We start from the raw sequence: 15,461 nt of genomic DNA on the forward strand, positions 1-15,461 counted from the left end.
GGTGGAGTCAGTTAAGATGGTCCTATAGGGGCTTCCCTGATGGCTCAAGTGGTAAAGAATCCACCTGCCAATGCAGAAGACGGGGGTTCGATCCCTGGTCCAGGAAGATTCCCACATGCTGCCGAGCAACTAAGCCCATGTGCCACAACTACTGAGCCTGTGGTCCAGAGCCTGGGAACCACAGCTACTGAGCCCACGGGCCACAAGTCCTGAAGTTCGCGGGCCCTAGAGTCTGTGCTCTGCAACGAGAGAAGCCACTGCAATGAGAAGCCCAGGCGCTGCAACAAAAAGTAGCCCCCACTCGCCACAGCTAGAGAAAAGCCTGCGCAGCCGTGAAGACCCAGCATAGCCAAAAAACAAATTTTTTTTAAAAAGGTGCTTCTTTAGGATTCCTTCTGATGACAAAGAAAGAAAGTGTCTTTCCTTCCTTTCTTTAGCAAAACAAGCAATATTTCACAAATAGATTCCTCCAAGTCTCTAGTCAAGGGAGATTAGCTAGGAGAAGCCTGTTTGCTATGACTTGATGCGAGGTGCTCCGGATATCCATGTGATGTCCACGTGATGTCCACGTGTCCGCACAGTACAAGTAACCGGAATCTCTTTCAGTTTGTTTTCCAGAGAACTTGGAGTCATGTAATCTTAGCCTGAAAGATCATCCAGCTCACATTTCCCTCCAGCACATGAAGCTTCCCTTTCAAAGTGGTCTGAACACCTCTGGTGAGAGGCAGCCTACTACCCCCCACCCAAGTCAGCCCTTTACATATATGGACAGCTCTAAATTTTAGGAAAATGTTTGCTTATTATATTCTTCAGTGGCCAGTGACAGAAAAGCAAAACTGAATCTGTCATTAGCAAAAGAATAAATTAACAAATAAATAAGGAATCCATTGTGCAGTAAGCCTTTGATATGCCACCCAGAGGAAGGACTTTTACCACCAGCTTCTGGACAGCTGCCAGCAGGCAACTTTAACTGGCAACCCCTTCAGGGACTGCTTCCCTGCAACCGCCTCTCTTGGGGCAACCCACAGCCAATGACTAATCGATTCCAGGGTTATAGATGTCTGGGTCACCACCACCTAGGTCTCATCCTGGGCTTGGCCGAAGCTGTCGTCAGAACTTCATTTGGCTTGAGTTCCCACCTCTGCTCGCTTTCCTTCCTCAGAACATTCATCCCTAGGACACTCCTTAATAAACATCCTATACCCTGAGCTCTGCCTCAGAGTCTGCCTTCCAGGGAACAAAATTGTGGCCTACTGGCTCCCCTAACTGGAAGGTCTAGAGGACACCAGGCACAGCTGTTTCCAGGGGCTCTGGAGGGGTGAGCCAGGGCACATTGTCACCCCTTCTCTCTGCTGAGTGTGGCTTTGTAGCGACTTCGCTTTTAGATACATCTTTGCAGCCTCACATCCAGTGAGGGGAGAAGCTTTTCCTCAGCAACTCCCTAGAAGTTCAAAATGTACTTCTCATTGAACTGATCTGGGTCACAAGCTGATTCTTGGATCAGTCACTGTGGCCAAAGAGAAGAGGGTATGCTGACTCTCTTAGACCAGAATCATACAATCACCTGGATGAAGGGGTGGAGTCGTCCACCAAAACATGAAGGCCAGGAGAAGGGGAGGGACGGTTCCATGAACAAGACGTGGGCTCTGTGACTAGAAGGAAGGAAGGCAGACGCCACACAGGCACACACCACAGTTGCCTGTGCAGAAGTTGCCGCCCACAGGGTCACACGGCACGAAGGTCCGCGGCCTCCTCCACAGGACAGCCTGCACATCTCCCCACATCCCGACTGCCCCTCCATCCATCTCCCCTCTGCTCCGACGTGGCTTGGCCCTGAGCCCTCTCGCCTCTCAGGGCATTCTCTTTTAAAAACGATCTCTTTTGTCTTTGGTTTCAAAGTGTGCCGCCCAGAACGAAATACAGCTGCTCTTAGAAGTATACCAGATAATCACTTCTCTCCTTTGGGGCATCAGCTTCTGTTAATGAAGTCCAGGAGCAAAACAATGAGCTTGTCTTGGTGGATATAAAAATTTGCCTTCTAACAAGAAATATGGTTCTATTTGCCTGACACCTTTTCTAAAGTTCCAGTATGGCCACATATCTTCTCATTCCACAGTTGTGTAGTTAAATTTTTGAATAATATTGCATGTAATATGACAATTATATATATATGTGTGTGTATATATATATATAGAGGGAGATTGGATGTCAGAACTCATCCTGCTTTGACTTGGTATATTTATATGACTCTCACACATATAAAATTACATGCATGAGAAAGATTACTGGACCAGAATCCTGTGTTCAAGTCATGAGCACCAATACTTACAAGCTGTGTGACCTTTGCTGATCACTTAATTACTCAGTCTACACTTCATCATACAGAAATGAGTTAAAAATATCTACCTTGTATAAGTCGTATATATCAAAATCAATTATCACATATGCTTTCAAAACTATATGTATATGTGTATATACAGTATAATGTGTTTTATTTTATAAAATGTTTTTCTTGCTTTTAAGAAATGTTACAGTATAAGATGTTTTCTTACCATAGGTCACAGTTTAAAAATTTGAAGAAAAACATTCTTTCCTGGCCTACACCTGTCTTATTCACCATTGCATACACACAGACACACACACACAAACTGAAACAAAGTTTCATGAACCAAAACTCCCTTTTGCTACCTATGAGAAAGGAACAAATAGCAAAGTTAAACAGCAAAGATAATTGTATTCTATTCAAATACAATTTAGAAAGATTATCCCCAAATAAATAATACAAAACTGCCAAAGGCTGCTCTAGCCCCATTACATCGATATCATAGCTCATCAGTAATCACAACCCAGACAAGGAGGGGGTGATTCCAGCAGAGTGCAGTACATTCAGGGCTGATGAAGTTATACCTCTGGGTACCACCTACTGTATGGAAGCCCCGCGGGGGACACCCAGCGGCAGGAGGTTGGAGGCGGAACATGAGTTGCAGAGACTGGGGGTGAGAAGCCTGCACAGATGTGGAGAACTGCTGGCAGAAGGGTCTGAAGAGAGAGAAAGAGACCCCTAGCTTCTTAATCACTACAGCACAAGAAAAGGGAAGGTGATGTTTCCGTCCTAAAACATTAAGGTGAGAACAGGTCGTTGATATGAAAGTTTGCAAGATAAAAACAAAACAAAACAAAAAAAACATTTTGACAAAAATGTTAAGTAGTGGGGGAGAAATGTATACCCAAATAAAAACAATTGAAAATTCAAAACTCTTAAGATCCAAAGAAGGCAACTGTGATCAGGATATTTGATGGGTGGGATGAAGTTCAAGGTTAGTCTCTCATACTTCCTTAGGGAGTAGTAAATCAGGCATAATTTATCTAATTGCTCACACTTACTTTTAATCTCAGTGGAAATGAAACTGCTTAAATTGCAAAGGTGATAAAGCTTTGAAAAACGTAGACAGGTGTGGTTGCTGGCTCCAGAAAGCTCCCCTTCTTCTCCGTGCGCCCGCCCTCCCCTCCCCTGCCTCCGCAGTGCCTGCCACGCTCAGCATTACTCACACCTGCAGACATTCAGGACCTCAGGCTGCAGCTCCCAAGCGGAGACAGGGCAGGGCTATAAAAAGCACTTCAACCACAAATCAACCATCTTCCAGCTGACGCGGCCTCATACTCCACTTTCCGGCATTCTGATAATTGAGCCTCTGATTGACCTATTTCCTGGTTCAGGTCCATCTCCCTCCTGCCAGGACCTGGCTCTTGAACTTCACCCCCTTTGGCGTGGCATTTAAGCAAAGGTTTTTCTTTCTCCACTTGGCTCCAGTCTCTGCCTCCGCCAGTTTCCTCTCTGCATAATCCTTCCACACACCTGCAATTGAGTTATTGCATCAAAGCCCCTTGGATGCCAGATGATCTGAGAAGGAACACGTATTGTTGTTCATTTTTTGGATTCATTTTTAAAAAAAAGTCCAAGGAGACCATAATAGACTAATTCTGAAGGAGAAAAGGGGCAGGGGGTATGTGAGGAAGGCAGCCTCTCTGAGGATAGAGGAGGAGAGAGGAGTCAGAGATAGAAAAAGAAGGCTCGGACATTCAACAGGCCACATGGAGATGGAGGTCTTGGAGTGATGAGGCAAAGAAAGGAAGAACCCACAAAACAATGTTCTTTAAAAAAAATATATTATTTATTTGGCTGCATTGCATCTTAGTTGGATAAGCAGGATCCTTAGTCATAGCATATGGGATCTAATTCCCTGACCAGGGCACCCCCTGCATTGGGAGCTCGGAGTCTTAATCACTGCACCAAAGTCCTAAAGCTCTTTCTTTACATCAAAATATTGCTGCTGGACTTCCCTGGTGGCACAGTAGATAAGAATCTGCCTGCCACTGCAGGGGATTTGGGTTCGATCCCTGATCCGGGAAGACCTCACGTAGGGTGGGCCAAGCCCATGTGCCACACCTACTGAAGCCCATGCACTTACAGCCTGTACTGCCTAAGAGAAACCACTGCAGTGAGCAGCCTGTGTAACTAGGAACTAGAGATCCCCGCAACTAGGGAAAACCTACATGCAGCAGTTAAGATGCAGTGCAGCCAAAAATGCATTAAAAATAAATATATTTATTTAGTAGTGTATACATGTCAAAAAAAAAAAAAAATCCCACTGCAGCCCTGGCCTTTGGGTTGTCTCAACACATCAGCTCCTTTCTATTATGTGTGGCCCCATCTGCCTGGGCAGGGTGTCTGGCACCTGGCTCCTTCTTACTCAATCTATAAAGTCACCTTGCTGGTCTACTGCTTGGGGAGGCCCCCTGCACCCTGGGACAAGCCCCAACCTATTGTAACCCTCACCCCACTCTTTCTTTTCCTTAGTGTCTCCATCTCATTATGATTACTCTATTGAATCTGCCATATTTAAGGTCTCTCTTCTCCACTGGGCTTCCCAGGTGGCACTAGTGATAAAGAATCCACCTGCCAATGCAGGAGATGCAAGAGTCACAGGTTCGATCCCTGGGTCAGGAAGATTCCCCTGGAATAGGAAATGGTGACCTACTCCAGTATTCTTGCCTGGAAAAATTCCATACACAGAGTAGCCTGGCAGGCTACAGTCCATGGAGTCACAAAGAGTCGGACATGGCTGAGCGACTGAGCTCACGCTCCTCTGCTAGATTGTAAGGCCTGCAGGGCAGGGATCACATCTAGCTTCACCTTCTGCCCAACTGTGGCCAATCATCCCCAGACCTTCCACTCAGGTGAGCCAGTGTATCACAGGTTCGTTCCCAGAAAGTGGATTCTGAGAGGGAATTCAGGGTGCAGGATGTTTGTGAGAAAGTTCCCTAGGGGATGACTGCTGGAGGAAGGGAGGAGCGTGATGGAGCCAAAGATAGGAAGGACTGAAGCCAAACACAGGCCTGAGGACAGTCTCAGATGAGACCAGGAGGTGCCCTGGAACTGGAATGACCTCAAAAGTTAGGGAGTCACGTGGAGATGATGGGCATTTATACTCAAGCATTGTCGTTCACTGACAGGGGTCACTTGGGAAGAGGTGTGCCTGGGCAGGATGACTTCGGCTATAAAGCCACTTCTGGCTGACGGTCAAAGGTTGTCTGCTGTCTCTGATGCAGCTGAGTTAGAAATTAAAAGGTGTTCCATGATTGTCTCATTGTTGGCCTTGGATACCATGGTGGCAGCAGAAGCCGTGAAATGTGCATTTTATTCAATTCTCCATCCATCTGAACACTGATTTCACAAAGATTTGTTGAGTACCTTCCAGGTTCCAGACCCCCGCTCCAGAGCACAGAAATCACCTATTCGTTATACCTCCACTGGAGGATTCTCCAAGATTGGAGAAAGTGTGGGGCAGGAATAAGGTGCCAGAACAGTTAAAAAGGAAAAAAGGAAAAAAAGATGGGAGGAGGGATAAAAGGGCCACCAAAGCAAGACCTACACCTCTGGCACAATTTAGGAAAAGGAGCACGTAACTGACAGGCACCAACTACAGAGCCACACTCGCCATACACGCTTTCGTCTCCCTAGTGAGTGAGGGACAGTATGTCACATCTCATTAAAGAGAAAACTGAGCCTCAGAAGGTTGGTGGGACTTGCTCACAATCATGCAGTCCCAAGTGGTGCCAGATACAAACCCAGCTCTGCCTGAATGCAGGCCTGTTGCTCAACCTCTTGCCTGAAGACCTTGGCTCAGCCCTTGCTGGGAAGTCATCAGCCTGGGCACAGAAGGCTGAGATGCAAGTGGGCCTTGTGGCAGCTGGGGAGGTACCATCAGCCAGGGATGTGACCAACCAAGTCTGAGCCGCAGAGGTCCTCTCTGTCTGCTTCCCTTGTGGGTGAACCCCAACCTGCTCACCTTACCTGGCCTGAACCCTGACTGCTCTCTTTGTAGAATGCGTCAGCTCAGCCCTCCTGACCTTGGGGCTGTTACTCTGATTCCAATAAACCTGGCCACAGCCACAGCGGCTCAGCCACAAGGGCCCATAACCCTTTCTCTGACGCCCTACCTACTTTTAGGTGAATGAACTCTCAGAGGTCATTCGGGTATAGGTTTTCTTGCTCCTGTGGAAACTCCCAAGCCTCCCATTGTCTGTGTCCTTCCATGAAAACATGACTTGAGTTGCTAATTGGTAAACTCCTTCAGGGCAGGGTCACAGTTCAGCTTTGAATCTCGGCACCCAGTATATTACCTGGCTAGAGCAAATGTTCACGGTGCATTCATTAAAAAAGTAAAACCTATCAACACACACAATGAGTAAGGTTACAGCCATTTCAATACTTTGACCACCTGACGCAAAGAGCTGACTCATTTGAAAAGACCCTGATGCTGGGAAAGATTGAGGGCAGGAGGAGAAGGGGACAACAGAGGATGAGATGGCTGGATGGCATTACCAACTCAATGGACATGAGCTTGGGTAAATTCCGGGAGTTGGTGATGGACAGGGAGGCCTGGCGTGCTGCAGTCGATGGGGTTGCAAAGAGTCAGACATGACTGAGCAACTGAACTGAACAGAAATTACTAATGTGTTCCACTATTTCAGAAAGATCCAGCTTTAGGACATCTTTTATTCACTTAACAAAGACTTAAGGAACACTTGCTAAATGTCAGGTGCTAGATGCCGGAAAGACATCACTGAAAAAAAAAGTTACCACTTCTTAAACTCACAGAGGTTACAAACTAGTAAAAGAAACCAATATTAAACAAATCAATGACCAAATGGCAGTCATTGTGATGAGCGGCACAGAAAAACAGCCAGGTGCTATGCAAATTGCATGGGTACATGGGTCCTAGTCTGGTCCCAGGGGATGCAGGTTTCCTACAGAAAGAAGAGTCAAGATGCAACTTAAAAGATGAATGGGAACTAGCCACTCTCATGAGCTATTTTAAACACAGAGGAAAGTCCAGAGATAATATACCAAACATCTATAAAATTACCATGTAGATTTTTAATTATTAGTATTTTGTCATTTTTTGGTCAGAGCCTTCTTTAAAAAAGAAAAGCTTAATTAGCATTCAATTAAAATGAATAAATTTATAAAAAATAAAATAAATTTTTAAAAAAGAAAAGCTTTACAGACATTATCAAAGCTCTCTTGGCCCAGTTGGAAGGAAGATAGGTGTCAATTGCATAACCACTAGATTTGTTACCCTGTTACAGAAATTTCTGCACTATTTTTTATATTTCATAATAAAAATGTTTTATGAGATATTTTATCTAATTTGTTATTCTATAAAATGTAAAACCTAGTGAGATCATTTAAACAAGTCAAGTAATGAAAGAGAAACTTTTCAAAACAAATATTTGAAAATAAAAGTAATACAATTATGAATGATTTTCTTAATAAATATATAAAAAACGACTCAGCCAAAGAGGAAAGAAGTGCCTTGACAGCAGGGAAGGTCTAAGGGGTTGGACTATGCCTATGAGGCAAGAGCACAGCATGGACAGAGAAAGGGGACATGGGGACACCTGAGGACGCTGAAGAGGAGGGTGTAGCCAGGCTAGGCCGGGCACTGTGAGCCGTGGCAACAGATTTGCATTTTTTAATAAAAGAAATGGAACATCACTGATCATGTTTAAGCAGGAAAGTAACACAATTAGATTTGTTTTTAAAAACATCTTTCTTGCTGCTACATGGAAAATGGATTAGAGAATTTAAGAACGGACCTGAGGCTTTGTCCAGGCAAGAGGCTCTGGTGTCTGGTGCAGACAGCGTGGTGCTGGCAGTGAAATGCAGAGCAATGGACATAAGTGAGAGCTCTTCGGAAGGCTGTTGGGTTGGCAGGACTTGATGACTGTCCATTGTGCAGTTGATGGGGTGTGGGGGAGGTGAAAGGGAGAGGCAGAGTCAATGAGGACACCTCCCTGATTTCCTCCTGATCATCTAGGTAGTTGGCACTGTCATTGTCTGAATAGGAAACCAATGAGGAGGGGCGAGTTTAGGAGACAGCTGATGAATTCATTTTAACTGAGTCGGGCTTGTGATGCCAGGCTGATACCCAGATGGTGATGACAAGTTGGTGGTTGGATACAAGGGTCAGAGCTCAGAAGACAGATATGAAATGGAGATTCATGGTAACCACTCCCACATTGATAGGTGGCATCCTTAGGAGTGGATGAGATCACATAGGGAGAGATTAGAGGGGAAAGAGAAAGTTAAAACTGACAGGACCCAGAGACCGGAACAAAATCGTCATGACACCTCACCATCAACACCAGACTCAGGGAGGACCAGGAGATCCCCACGTGTGCCTGGCGTGGATTCTCCCCTGTAGAGCTGAAAACTTATAGGATCAACAGTGGGTGAAGGTCAGCCAAGCAATTTGAGAAGGCAGCCTCAGGGGAGGGAGGAAGTGCATACTTAAACCCTGATAACTCTGAAATAAGGCAGTCCACTAGAGGGACACCATTGGAACTCTAAACATCCCTTGGGTGAAAGTCTCCAAGTCCACCTCCCTCCTGTCTACCTCCTGGACATTTTTTGCAGAATTGAAATGCTCAAGTCCTAGAGGGTTGCTTCTCAAAGCTGAGGAAAACCGATTTCTTAGCTATGAAAGGAAATCTGGCTCCCAAGTGCCAGGGCTCGCCCAGAAAAGCTAACCTATGCAGTCTAGTCGGTTAAACATGAACTTGCCCAACATCAGCACATCACCCCACCGTCAAGCCTCAAAGTTCCCAAGCTGAATTATGTAAGCTCTATGGGTTTATTAAGAGCTATTTGTCAATTTAATAGTACAAAAACAAGGAGGAGCCAAATGCTCGACTGAGGCAGACAGATTTATGAAGAATGTGACTCAGGTGCTTTCTCCCTGCAAGCTCCCTAATAAAATGCTGTAATCAACTGAAGCCTATAAACGTCAGAGGAAAATTAGCTTGTACCTTAGAAGCAGCAGCTCCCAGAAAATAAATTGCGAGACTCTTGATACACACCCACCTACACGCACATGTACATATCTACACCTGCATAATGTGCATGCACACGTGTCACTTACACACCTGTATCTGTGTACACACCCATGCAGATGTATAGATGCATACAGATACTTGCTGGAAATGAGAAAAGTGCCTGTGGGAGTGAAGTCCTAGATTCTAATTCTTCCCTGTAACTACCCCTCCTTTGCACAATTTACCACAATGTTTGTGTTGTGTGTGCACACACACGCACTTCCAAGAAGTACAGTACATGTGAAGCAATGACAAAGGTGTGGTGACTGATCTTTCTTCCCCACAATGAAAAGAGCACATGGCTTGGTTCCTAGTGTGTTTATTGGAAAGGAACAAGGCTGTCTGAAGAAGGTGGCCTCTCAGCCAGGCCTCGAAGGTGGCTTGGGGTTCTAGAAGCTGGAGAGTTGGTGGGAATGGTGCTCTGGGAGGAGGAGAGCAGTCTGAGCAGAGATGGGAAAGTCAGGACCTTAGACATCAGGCTTTCACTGGAGCATCAGGAAAAGCATGAAGGTAAAAATGGACAAGCAGGTCAGGGGCAGGGTCCTAACACGGGGGGTCTTGAATTTGGGGTGAAATCATTTGGATTTCATCTGCTGGACATGGGGAGTGGGAGACATTTTGAACGGTTTCTATGGGAAAGTGACATGCTCAGAATTGTCTCAGGAAGATTAATCCTGCTCATAGGCTGCTGAGAAACTGGAAATGGAAAATTCAGGAGGTTGTAACTTAGCAGCAGCAGCAGCAGCATCAGTCCAGGCCAGAAATTAAAACAGTGAGATTATGAGTTTCTCTTAACTTGGAAAGATGGTTGCACTTAAGTTATAAGGTTAAGTCAGCTGCAAGTTGACATGTACCATATACATAATCTCATTTTTGCAAATATAAATACACAAACACCTACAATGTACATCTGCAGAGGAAAAGTCTGCAAGAAACACAACCAAATGCAAACACTGGTTACTCCTGGTTAGTGGGATACTGGATCATTTTTTAAAATTTGCTTTTGTGTATTTTATATTATTTCTACAATGAACGTTTTCCTGTATTGAAAGAGAAGAAAAGGAGGAGAGAGGAGGGAAATGGAATCTGCCTTTACCAACCAGAAAATCCATCCAAGTGTTTCCTAAACAATAGAATCATCCACCTAGGAACCGGACTGGGCCTCTCCCTTCATTTAATAGCCCGGAGTCCAGGTCATGGTGACCGGAGCCAGGGAGGAAGCCACCGGAATGGAAAGGGCACAGAATTTCCCTCCAGAGGTTTCTAATCACAGGCAGTCCCGGCACTGGAGAGTTAGAGAACCTGGTTTAGGTAAAGAATGCCAAGAGCAGTGAATCTGGGCTGCAAGCTGGACAGGCCACTATGCCGCTCACAGCCTGAGAACACCCTATTGCCAGAAGAGCTTGGGGAATATCATAGACCAACCCGATCACTGCGAAGCACAGAAGAACTGGACGGTGAAAGTGAAAGGGCTTATAAACTCGACGGCACTTTCTTGCCTAGCGCTCGTTAACCCAGACCACCTCAGAATCACCACTCCAACTCACCCCAGCTCCACCCCTCTCGCAGAATCGAATCCAACCACAGCACGTCACGTTATCAAGCTCTTACTGTGTGCCAGGCACTATTCTACGGAAAGCCCAGCGGCAATCAAAGCAGATTCTGTGGGCCTGACCCGTGGCGTTTCATGTCCTTGAAGACACGCCATACTTCTTCCTCCCTCAGCTCTTCCTGCTCCCTTCCTTCTGCCTCCTTAAAGGTAGACTTCACAAAGCTGGAGTTTGATTGGTTTTTTTTTTCCCTCAGCTGTGGGCCCAGGACCCAGAGCACCTGCTTGGCCCGTGGTAAGGGCTCCACAAATAATTGTTGAACCAATAGCCTTCACATGTGCTGTGTCTTCAACAAGAATCATACTTGCGCTACCATTTTGTCAGGCTTATTCCTCTTAGATCCCCTTGGCTCCGCTCAAACATCACTCTCTCCTAGAAGCTCTCTGGAATTCACTAGATTTTTCTGTTAATGATCCCCTTGCACCCTTGGCTTCTTCTCTTAGCACTTACATCACTGTAATTACCTAATTACTTAATCAACCTCTCCTGTAAGTATGAATCTCCATGAATCCTGGGCCTGGGCTGGTCTTATTTACTGCTATATCCTCAGTTCCTGGCTTTCCAGGTGGCTTGGTGGTAAAGAATCCCCCTGCCAATGCAGGAGACACAGGAGACGCATGTTTGATTCCTGGGTTGCGAAGATCCCCTGGAGGAGAAAAGGGCAACCCAAGCCACCTTTGCCTGGAGAATCCCATGGACAGAGGAGCCTGCTGGGTTATAGTCCATAGGGTCTCAAAGAGTCTGACATGACTGAGCACACATGAACACACAGCCCAGTTCCTAGCACAGAATCTGGTCCAGGGGAGTCACTCAAAGTTGCTGACTGACTGACTGAAGGAATGCATACAATTTGATGGCCACTGAATCCCAACTGGAAGTAGAATAAGCATCTTTCCTGTGGTTACTGAAGATGCTCCTGGATAGCTGTTGGCAGAGTAGGTACCAGCAACCAGGCTAAGTCTCAGGGCATTTTTTGCTGCCTGGTCCTGTTTCCGAGAATAAATTCAGAAAATTGGAGGATGCACTGCGGTCACTGACTCATTCAACAAATATTTAGGTGTCATTAGTTGAGGTACAAAGAAGACTAAAGCAGGCTCTGCTTTGGAGGGGGCTTCTAGTTTAGTGGGGGTGATGGAACTAACAAGATAAAGGCACTGGTATGTTGACAACTGTATTAGTTTTCTAGGGTTATCATAATAAAGTGCTGTAAAGTGAGTAGCTTAGGAATTTATTGTCTCACAGTTCTGGGGTCTAGAAGTCCAAGTTCAAGGTGTCAGTAGGGCCATGTTCCTTCTAGGAGCATAGGGGAAGATCTGTTCCAGGCCTCTCTAATTTGGGAGTTTCTTGGCTTCTGGCAGCATGACTCCCATTTTTGCATGGCATTCTTGTCGTGTATGTGTGTGTGCATGCTAAGTCACGTCAGTTGTGTCCAACTCTCTGCAACCCCATGGACTATAGCCTGCCAGGCTCCTCCGCCCATGGAATTCTCCAGCAGGAATACTGGAGTGGGTTGCCATTCCCTTTTCCAGGGGATCTTCCCGACTCAGGGATCGAACCCGTGTTTCTCACATCTCCTGCACTGGCAGGCAAATTCTTTACCACTAGTGCCACCTGGGAAGCCCTCTTGTCATGTATTTCTGTGTCCAAATTCAGTCATATTGGATTAGAGCCCACCTTAAATGACCTCATTTCAACTTGATTACCTCTATAAAGAGCCTATCTCAAAATAGAGTCACAGCCTGAGATACTTAGAACCAGGACTCCAATATAACTTTGGAGGAACCCAAATCAGCCCAGGACAGAGCCAGTCTGAGAGAGGTCTGCACAGAAGCCGATGGGGCAATAAGAGGAGATAATCTACTCCCAAGGGGTGGGGTGGAGGGTGAGGAAATGTGCATAAAAGGCTTCTCAGATCATGGGAATCTTGGACTGAATCTTAAAGATGGAATGGGTGTTTTTCAAGTCATGTGAGTGTGGAGGTGGGATAGGGTGTATAGCACAGAGATGGTGGGCAGGAACCAGGGCTGAAGGGATCTATACTTGGTTCCCAGAGGGCATGAGGGATTTTGAGTTGCTGGGCTAAGGCCCATGTGTCACTGGGGATATCTTCAGGGGAGGCCCACCAGCTTTCTCCTAAGAGACCCGAGAAGGTTGCCTTTACTGCTTGGATGAGTTGTCCACCTGCAGGGGCTCTGTTCTCACCAGGCTGGGGCTTGATTCCACTAGTCCGACCCCCGACCCCTACCCCGGGGGCCTTCTTCTCCAGGCATCCCAGCATTCAGCAGGCTCACACACAAGACTGATAAAAACCACAGGATGCCCATGCATGAAGTTCCAAAGGAAAAACGATGGCAGGCAGACAGCACACTCTGGTAGGGAGATCAGATCACTCCTTCCCTGAAGGCAAATCCCTGGGAAGGCCAAGTTGTCATGAGAAAGCCAGTGGATTCACGTATAACGAGAAAATCAACTATGAAGAGTACTGGAAGTTCACGCTGGCTGGGTCGCCTTGTTCTTTCCCTGTTGAAAAAGGAATACGGAAGCAGCCAAATCATCCAACGGAGACTGTGAGCAAGGGTCGGGGCAGAGGTGATGGTGAAACATTAAACACGTCTCGCAGCGCGGTTGCTTGCGTTGCTCTCCCAGCTAGACAGGTTGCTGTGCCCAGCAAACCACACTGTTCAGGTCTGCCGGCCAAACTTGCTTCCTACCTGGATGCTGAATGGGCGGGCATTGCCAGCATCTGCCCCTGAGACTTGTCATTTTCAGCTTCTAAGTCTGGCCAGTGCCTGCCTCTGACAAGGTGACCCCTGCCACCCCCAGAGAAACGGGGACTCTGGTCACTCACTCACAGTCACCATCAAGCCCAGTTTCATCTATCCAATGACACATTAAACACAGTCCTTGGATTTTTTCCTACAAATGGTTTATCTCAACTTCCGAGTCAGGTGTTTCAATGTTTTCCTGTTTAACCAGGTATTAAATGTTTTCAGTGTTTAACCCTTCACACATTTATTTCAGACTCCTGACTCTTCAGCTCCTGGCTGTCACTTTCTGGGGACAAGCACCAGGAAAAAATAGACTTCTTTCTCATTAGGAATTTAATTACCCTTTTTCATCCTGGGCCTGGAAACCCTCCCTCCTCCTAGGTTGCAGTAGCCCACAGGGCTTTTGGGATAAGTGGGAGGGCTTGTGGAATATGCAGAAGAGAGGGAGAGGTTATCTAACCATCGCATCCTCTGCTGCTCCCTTCTCCTTTTGCCTTCAATCTTTCCCAGCATCAGGGTCTTTCCAAAGATGGTTAGATAACATCACCAACTCAATGGCCATAAATCTGAGCAAATTCCAGGAGACAGTGAAGGACAGGGAAGCCTGGCATGCTGCAGTCCACGGGGTCATAAAGAGTCAAGTGTGATTTCTCAGTGACTGAACAACAGCGAGGAAGACAAGTGTTCATGGCCGAGGGAAGTCTCATCATTAGGCTCAGGCCAGGGATGGATTTTATTGGGTTTGCATCACAGAAGTCATATTATCAGAGGGTTAACAACACAAACGCTGACACCACATAGAGCTGGGTTCCGATCCTGGCTTTGCCTTAGAGACAGCTCTTAACATCTCTGAGCCTTTGTTTGTAAAATGGGATAATAATACCTGTATCTCCTGGAAAGATGAAGTAAAATAACACACAATAAGCATTTTTCCTGCCTCTTTACTTTCTGTTTTTTTCGTTATTGGAAACTTTCCCATAAACGTCTTGTGTGCTAAGTGGCTTCGCTAGGTTCTGACTTTTTGTGACCCCATGGAGCGTAGCCCACCAGTCTCCTCTATCCATGGGATTCTCCAGGCAAGAATATGAAGTGGGTTGCCATGCCCTCCTCCAGGGGATCTTCCCGACCCAGCAATCGAATCCATGTCTCCTGCAAGTCCTGCATTGCAGGTGGTTACCACTGAGCCACTAGGGAAGCCTTGCTAAGTTGCTTTAGTTGTGTCTGACTCTTTGTGACCCCATGGAACCTTTGGGTTCGTTGGATCATAGAAAAAGCAAGAGAGTTCCAGAAAAACATCTACTTTGGCTTTATTGACTATGCCAAAGCCTTTGACTGTGTGGATCACAACAAACTGTGGAAAATTCTTCAAGAAATGGGAATACCAGACCACCTTGCCTGCCTCTTGAGAAATCTGTATGCATATCAAGATACAACAGTTAGAACCAGACATGAAACAATGGACTGGTTCAAAATTGGGAAAGGAGTACATCAAGGCTGTATATTGTCAGCCTGCTTATTTAACTTCTATGCAGAGCAAATCATGTGAAATGCCAAGTTGGATGAGGCTCAAGCTGGAATCAGGACTGCCCGGAGAAATATCAGTAATCTCAGATATGCAGATGACACCACCCTAATGGCAGAA

This window comes from Odocoileus virginianus, chromosome 5 (assembly GCF_023699985.2).
Source record: "Odocoileus virginianus isolate 20LAN1187 ecotype Illinois chromosome 5, Ovbor_1.2, whole genome shotgun sequence".
NCBI lineage: Eukaryota > Metazoa > Chordata > Mammalia > Artiodactyla > Cervidae > Odocoileus > Odocoileus virginianus.